The 9,033-nt window shown below is 37.8% G+C and overlaps 1 pseudogene; it reads left to right on the top strand.

Annotated features, from left to right (window-relative positions):
- The first annotated feature begins 7,974 nt into the window (after positions 1-7,974).
- Positions 7,975-8,662, top strand: LOC105888216 (annotated as a pseudogene).
- The last annotated feature ends 371 nt before the right edge of the window (positions 8,663-9,033 follow it).

The following is a 9,033-nucleotide window of genomic DNA, read 5'->3' as shown; positions in this document are numbered from 1 at the left end:
TTAAGAAATGTTCCTTCTAGGGTGGTGCCTCAAAGGACTAGGGCACTGGAGGTGGCGGGTTCAAACCCAGCCCCAGCCCAAAACTGCAAAATAAAATAAAATAAAAATAAAAATAAATGTTCCTTCTATAGCAATTTCTTAAGCATTCTGATCAAGAAAGGATGCTGGATATTATCAAAAGCTTTTTCTGCATCAATTGAGAGAATCATATGGTCTTTGTTTTTTAATTTGTTTATGTGATGTATTATATTTATGGATTTACATATATTGAACCATCCTTAGGACCCTGGGATGAAACCCACCTTGTGATATATAATTTGTTTGAGGTGTTGTTGGATTCTATTTGCTAGGATTTTATTAAATATTTTTGCATCAATATTCATTAGAGATATTGGTCTATAATTTTCTTTTCTTGTTGGGTCTTTTCCTGGTTTGGGAATCAGGGTGGTATTTGCTTCATAGAATGCGTTGGGAAGCATTCCTTCTTTTTTCTATGCTTTGGAAAAGGGTAAGTAATATAGGTACTAGTTCCTCTTTAAAGGTTTGGTAGAATTCTGATGCGAAGCCATCTGGTCCCAGGCTTTTCATTTGGGGGAGATTTCTTAAAGTTGATACCATTTCAGAACTTGTTATAGGCTTGTTCAACATTTCCACTTCTTTCTGCCTAAGTCTAGGAAGGTGACGTGTTTCCAAGTATTGATCTATTTCCTTCAGATTTCCATACTTCTGAGAATAGAGTTTTATGTAATACTCATTCAGGATTTGTTGAATTTCTGAGGAGTCTGTTGTTATTTGGCCTTTATCATTTCTGATTGATGAAATTAGGGATTTTACTCTTCTGCTTCTGGTTAGGTTAGCCAAAGGTTTATCTATTTTATTGACCTTTTCAAAAAACCAACTTTTTGATTGATTGATCTGTTGTATGATTCTTTTGTTTTCAATTTCATTTAGTTCTGCTCTAATTTTAGTTATTTCTTTTCTTCTGCTGGGTTCAGGATTGGAATGTTCTTCCTTTTCCAGTTTCTTGAGATGTTCCATTAATTTGTTGACTTCCTCTCTTTCTGTTCTTTTCAGGAAAGCTTGTATCACTATAAATTTCCCTCTTAGGACTGCCTTTGCAGTATCCCAGAGATTCTGGTAATTCGTGTCTTCATTGTCATTTTGTTCCAAAAATGTGGTAATTTCCTTCTTAATCTCATCTATCATTCAGCTATCATTCATTATCCCAGCTATCATTCAGCATGAGGTTATTTAGTTTCCATGTTTTTGTATGAATATGCGGATTTCTGTTGTTACTCAGTTCAACTTTTATTCCATGATGGTCCAAGGAAATACAAGGAATAATTTCTATTCTTTTAAATTTGCTGAGGTTAGACTTGTGACCTAAGATGTGATCAATTTTGGAGGATGATCCATGGGCTGCTGAGAAGAATGTGTATTCAGTTTTGTTAGGATGAAATGTTCTGTAGATGTCTGTTAAATGCAAATGTTGAACAGTTAAGTTTAAGTCTAAAATTTCTTTGCTTAGCTTCTTATTGGAGGATCTATCCAACACTGCCAAAGGGGTGTTAAAATCTCTGTTATGGTACTGGAGGAAATCACATTGCTTATGTCTGTTAGAGTCTCTCTTATTAATTGAGGCACATTCTGGTTGGGTGCATAAATGTTAATGATTGAAATCTCATCATGTGAGTGTTGCCCTTAGCAAATATGAAGTGACCATCTTTATCTTTCCTTACTTTTGTTGGCTTAAAGCCTATTGTATCTGTGAATAAAATTGCAACACCTGCTTTTTTCTGATTTCCATTTGCCTGAGTTATAGATGACCATCCCTTCACCCAGAGTCTATGTTTATCTTTTAAGGGAAGGTAAGATTCTTGAATACAGCAGATGTCTGGCCTGAGTTTTTGTATCCAGTCAGCCAACTGGTGCCTCTTTAGAGGGCAATTTAAGCCATTCACATTAATTGAGAGTATTGATAAGCTTGGTAGTATTTTGGGTATCAAGTTTTCTGAAAGTCCAGTGGACATTTTTAATCCTTTCACCACTGTGGAAGTTGGAATTTGATCAAAAGTTTTTGAGTGAGTTTACTTTTGTGGTGAAGGATTGTACTGTTCATTATGAAGGATAAGTCTGAGAATATCCTGAATCTTTGTGAGAAGTGACCCTGTACAGCTCCCAGGCAACTGCCACAGCCAGGGAGTCACTATAAAAGCAGCTCCGTGAGTGCAGGGCACATGGATCCAGCAGCAGGGCGGGGGACACTGCACACAGTTCTGGCAGTGCAGGGCACCCAGTGACTTGGGCAAGGAGAGCACTCTGCCCACAAATCTGGCAGGGCAGGGCAGGGCATGGCATGGAGGCTCCAGCAGGGCAGAACGTGGGCCCCACAGCATTAGCAGTGCAGGGTGCAGGGCGCTTGGTCCAGCAGGGCAGGGAGCGCTGATCATGAGCTGCCTCCCGCAGTCTCTGCAGGGGTTAGGCTTCTGGATATCAGGCAAGGGGGGAAGGGTGGACTGGAAGTTCAGAATGGCAGGGGAAATGTTAGTTCAATTTTCCTGCCTGGCAAGAGAGTGCTCAGGATCACAACAGGGTCCCTCTAGGGTAGTAGTCCCCACTTCCTACAGCTCTCACCCATGGGGTGAGACAAGAGGTCTTCAGTTCACTGCTAACCTGTAGAAAACCTACAGGAGCAAAGAAAGAGAGAGAAAAAAAAACTTTCTTGGGGGAGGGGATGGACACTTTTCCTTTGGGATGAATTTCGTACCTGAAGTTTGCTTTCTTGGAGTTGCAGCTTGCTTCAGCAGAGGTGACCTGCAATTACCATTCTTCTCTCTCAGCTCCACTCCCAGTCTTCAGCTTCACTGAGTACTTTCTGGACATTATCCTTCCCTCTGGAAGGGAGCTTCTGTTGAAGGCTGGCTCCAGTCAGCCATCTTGCCCCTCCCTCTCCTGTCCAAACTCTTGATCTACAAACCATTAGCATAACAAATCACCGCCTTAAGCCACTATGTTTTAGAGTATTTAATTATACAGTTGTAGTAACTGAAACTCAGTTCAGAGGTCACCTCAGAGAGACCTTTATTGGCCTCATTCACGAAAAGCACACCTACTAGTCATTCTCTATCACATTACTTTATTTCATTTTATTTCTTATTTATTATTGTGGAAGAATATTCTTAACATGAAATTTCCCACTGTAATCATTCTTTAGTGTACAATTCAGTGGCATTAAGTACATTCACAATGTTGTACAACAATCACCACTATCCTTGTCCTGAACCTTTTCATCATCTCAAATAGAAACTCTGTATTCATTAAATGATAACTCTCCATTTTTCTCTCTTTCCAACTCCTAATAACCTCTAATCTACTTTCCGTGTCTACAAATTTGCATATTCTAGGTAATTTATATAAGTGGAATCATATAATGTTTGCCCATTTGTTTCTGGCTGATATTGCTTTAGCATGTTTGCAAGGTACATTCATGTTGTAACATGTATCAGAATTTCCTTTATTTTTAGCCTGAAAATATTCCCTTATAAGTATGTACCACATATTTTTATCCATTCAATTGTTAATGGACACTTGGGTTACCTGCTTCCACCTCTTGGATGTTATAAATAATGCTGCTATGAACATGGGTATACAAATATGTTTTTAAGATCCTGCTTTCAGCTCTTTTCGGTATATACCTAGATAGAGAATTGCTGGATTGTATGATAATACTACGTTTACCTTTTTGAGGAATCACTGAATTGTTTTCTATAGCATTTGCAACATTTTGCATTTCTACTAGCAAAGCATAAGAGTTCCAATTTTGCCATATAGTAGCCATCACTTGTTATTTTCCTTTTTCTTTTATAATAGGCATCATAATGGGTGTGAAGTAGTATCTCATTGTGGTTTTTATTTGCATTTCCGAAATAGCTAGTTATATTGACCATCTTGTTATATATTTATTTGTACAGTGTAACTTCTTTAGGAAAACGTCTTTTTAAATACTTTGCCCATTTTTTTTTAATTTCAGATTAACATGAGAATATAGACGATGAGGTCACATTGTTTGCATTTGTTAGGTAGAGTCCACCTAACCCAGGAGGTGTGCCATATACCCTTACATTGTGCCTGATAGGTCAGAGTACACCAATCCGCCTCCATCCTCCCCTTACTCCTTCCACCTTTTCTTCCCCCCACTTGAGTTTAATTGTTTTTCTCTTGTGCGTGTTTGTTCATCTATCAGTTTCATATTAATTTTGAGTATATTGGATAAGTGCTTTTCTGTTCTTATGATACTTTGCTAAGTAGAAACTTCTCCAACTCTATCCACATTAATACAAAAGATATAAAGTCTATCTTTTTTATGGCTGAATAGTATTCCATAGTATACACATACTATAGTTTATTAATCCATTCACATGTAGGTGGGCACTTGGGTTGATTCACATCTTGGCAATTGTGAATTGAGCTGTGATAAATATTCTAGTGCATATGTCCTTTTAGCAAAATGATTTTTTTCTTCTGGGCTGATACCTAGTAATGGGATTACAGGATAAACCTTTAGTTCTTTGAGAATTCTCCATACTTCTTTGCAAAGAGGCTGTAATAGTTTTCAATCCCACCAACATGGTAAAAGTGTTGCCTTTTCTCCACATCCTTGCCAGCATCTGCAGCTTTGGGACTTTGTGATGTGGACTATTCTCATTGGAGTTAGGTGATATCCCAAGGTGGTTTTGATTTGCATTTCTCTGATAATTAGGAACAATGAGCATTTTTTATGTGTTTATTGGCCATTCATCTGTTTTCTTTGGAGAAGGTTCTGTTCATATTTCTTACCCAATGATAAATGGGATTGTTTGCTCTTTTTTTGTTATTTATTAATTTAAGTTCTCTGTAGATTCTGATTATCAGGTTTGTAATGTGCTAGTATCATTCTGAAAGCTGTCTATCTGCTTTAATTATTGTATCCTTAGCAGTGCAAAAGCTTTTTAGCTTAACTAAGTCCCATTTATTTATTTTTGTTGCTGTTGCAACTGCCAATGGAATCTTTAGAAAATCTTTCCACAATCCAAAATCATCATGAGTTTTTTCATACTTTCTTTTAGGATTTTCATCATTTTGTGTCTCAGATTGAAATTTTTTATCCATGATGAGTCAACTTTTGTAAGTGATAAGAGACGCAGGTCTAGTTTTAGTCTTTTACATGTAGTTATCCCGTTCTCCCAGCATCATTTGCTTTTTTTTAAACATTTTTAAATATTTTTCATTTTACCAATCTTTTAGAACTTCACTATGATTTGATCAGTGTCTCAATGGCACATTAGCTTTGATTTTGTATTTTTCACAATTCATAGCCAAAACTTTATTTCATATTGAAGAAGTCATTGTAGTAATGAGCTTTTAGAGTATAGTGCATGGATAAGCAGCATCTCCTGTGAACTTATTAGAAATGCTAACCTAGACCTCTCCCAAGACCTCCTGAATCAGTAAAAAGATCCTTAATGATTTATAAGCACTTTAAAATTTAGGTGGCACCCCAAATTATTTCTTAGCAAATTTATGGTCATGTATACCAGATTGTAACAGCCCCCTACTTACCCATGGTTTCCCTTTTCAAGTGGTTTCAGTGTCCTGTAGTCAGTCACAATTCAAAAATATTAAATAGAAAATTCCAGAGATAAACAATTCATAAGTTTTAAATTGCACTGTATTCTGAGTAACGTGATAAAATCTCATACTGTTCTGCTCTGTCCCACCTTGGGACATCCATTTGTTCATGACATTGTCTGCTCTTAGTAACCAACCACCAACATTGTCATGCTTCCATGGTCCAGGATCACTCCAAACAGATGATGATCCTCCTTCTGAGGCTTTAGTAGCATAACACTATGCCATGATGCCTGCATCATTTACTTCACTTATCACAGAGACATTTCATCATTTCACATAAGTACAAGAAGGATGAATATAGTACAATAAGATATTTTGAGAGAGAAGAAGGGAGGGGGAATATATTTGTATTACTTTTATTACAGTATATTATTATAATTGTTTTGCTTTTTTATTAGTTATCATTCCTCTCTTACCGTGTCCAATTTATGGATTAAATTTTATCATAAATATGTATGTATAGGAAAGAAATCATACTGTATAGATAGGGTTCAAAATTCTCTGTGGTTCTGGACATCCATGGAGTATCCTACAACCTGACACCTGTGGATAAGAGGGGACTACTATAGTACTAACTTATATTAAAAATTTTGGTCACTAAATCTGAATTTTATTTTTTGCATAATAGATTAGATGAAATTGTCTTATGATCATTTACTTTCTCTAATTTGAACATTATATACTTAAAAAATGAAAATTGTCCAGTTAAAATTTTATAGAGATCTTCAAAAGTACCAAATCTCATGTATCCAGTGTTTCCAGTCTTGATACTGTCTTTTTCTTACTTTATCCATACTTTGTAATTAAAGTATTTTATTCATACTTTATAATTACTTGTACTTATAAACAAGTTTTTGGTAAATTAATAAAGTGGATGAATTGTTTTTAGCAAATTGTTTATTCATCAATTTTTGTCTGATTTATGACAAATTGGTTTTGAGTGGATAGGCCTGACTCCACAGAAGTAAACTTTTGTTGAGAGATCGTGAAAAGTTACTCTAGCATTCCAAAGAATCCATTTTAGAAAGCCTAACAATATTCATTTTATAATTCTATAGATTTCTGATGTATAGAGATGTTAAAAACCTGAAGTTTCATTGGTAGTAAGTGGTAGTGCTGAGATTTCATCCCAGTCTAAACGGTAATGCTAGTTTCTATCCATTACACCATGATCACTATAGTATAACACTCCTTGCATAAGCAGTACTGGTTTGTTTTTCTCTTTTTTAAGTGAGGGTACACTGTTGCCATTAGGGTCTTTCAGAAAAGCAATGTTATGGAGAATAAGCATGCTTAATTGAAATTGTATTTTAAATAAAAGTGACCATTTGCTCGCTCAGGCAAAATGGTGAGCTCCTTTATTTATTATTGGTTTATATAGTCAATTTTGCACATGCACACTATACATCAATGACCTCATTAATATTCATTACAATCCCTCTGCACATGTGCACTGGACATCAATGACTTCCCTCTGCACATGTGCATTGGACATCAGTGACTTCATTAATCCATTTAAACATCTTGTGACTAACTACCGCATGAGTAGCTCCTTCCTAGTAATCTGATAATCCACCCAACATACACCTTTTACCATAACCCTTTCACCATAACCCAGTTTAACATAACTTAATGGAGAACATGTTGTTAGCCATTGCTTCTTTGTTCTTATCTGATGAAGCCTGAGGCTATGGAGGAAAGAGACAGTTTGAAAGTCTGTCCTATTGACCTCACCATTTGGAGGCAGTTACTTTGATTTTTAAACAAGGCATAAAGAAATTTCTAAGGTATACAGAAATTTGTTTGCAAACCTCTGCTCCCATGTTGGCCTTAAGTCAGGGGGGGTTTATGCCTGCAACTGACCAGGCCCACCTTGGGTCAGAGGGTTTTTAGGCCTGTAACCAACCTGGCCATATGGGATTGTGCCTCAGTTTTTCACAAGTATGCCAGCACAAAGTCTTTTCACTGCTCTCTCTCAAACAGGTTTTTTGGCCAGAGGCATATAGGCCTTTTGCCTATAGTACACTCAAAAGTTTCTGGTATACTGATAATACAATGAAGAAGTTCACTTTGATGATGATGTTGTAATCTATCTGTATTTGCAAAAGTGTTTGACAAGGAGTGTAAACAAACATTATTATTTTCTTAAGACTCATGTTAGGTTTGAGGACAGAGAAGTGCCATAGTGATAGAACACTTAGTATATAAAAGAGAAGGTGCAGGTGAGGGAGGCTATTTTGTTCAGCATATAAGAGGGCCATTGGCCCAGGCCTGCAGTGTGCTGCATCAGTGAGAGGCTCCACCATGGCTCCCCCAGTCTGTTGCTTTCCTGGGCGCCACTCCCCAGACTGGTCTAGCCCAGTGACATACTGGCAACACAGCACCAATTCATCTCTTGGGTTTTGGGGTGCTGCTCTGAGCAACATTGGGGTTAACATAGCCTGCTTTGGCAGGCAATATGGGGAAATAAAACAGAAGAAATTGGAGGAGGTGGTAGAAAAGGAGGAAGAGGACTATGAGGTGAAAAAAGTTCTCCACCATCCAGTGGTAAAGGGCAAAGTGGAGCACCTCCTGAAGTGGAAGGGTTTCTTAGAAGAGCACAACACAAAGGAGCCAAAAGAGAACATGGAGTGCCGGGACCTCATTGCTGAGTTTCTGCAGTCACAGAAAACAGCAGGAGAGAGATAAATCAGAGGGAGGCAGGCTTAAAGCCGATTCTGCTTCTGAAGATAAAGAGGAGACCAAACCAAAGAAGAGTCAGAAAAGCCATGCAGCTTTGCTCCAGGTTAGGAGCTGGAGGGGATAATTGCAGCTAGACTCCAGGAGAGCTCATCTTCCTGATGAAATAGAAAAATTCTGATGAGGCTGACCTGGTCCCTGCCAAGGAAGCCAATGTCAAGTGCCACAAATTGACATGTCCTTCTATGAGGCAAGGCTAATGTTGCATTCCTACCCCTCAGAGGATAACAACAAAAAAGATGACAATAATTAATTCTTCTAAAGTGCCAGCCCCTTTCACATCTAGCTGAGGGTTTCAAGTGAAAAGGGAAGGGCTTTTACTTGTCTTGACATCATAGAGGTGGCTTTAGATGATGTCCTGTGAAGAGCCAGTATAGTCTCTGTGCCCTGCAGCAGCCCAAAGTGCTTTAGAGGCAGTCAAGCTGTATAGTTTGCACCCAAGCCCAGTGAGAGGAAGGGGGATAAATGTTTCAAGGCAATCTATTCTGCACTTTGCTGAAAAAAGCCAAGGGCTGTCTATGAAGGACAAAAGTTTCAGATTTGGGTGTGTGGGAGAGCAATTATTTGGGGTGGGAGGGATCAGGTGGGAAATAAGGGAGAATCATTCTTGTTAAAATTTGGGGC

The sequence above is a fragment of the Otolemur garnettii genome, unplaced genomic scaffold (assembly GCF_000181295.1).
Source record: "Otolemur garnettii isolate 467f Iridium unplaced genomic scaffold, OtoGar3 scaffold00223, whole genome shotgun sequence".
Classification (NCBI taxonomy): Eukaryota; Metazoa; Chordata; class Mammalia; order Primates; family Galagidae; genus Otolemur; species Otolemur garnettii.
This window is presented reverse-complemented; position numbering and strand designations above follow the sequence as displayed.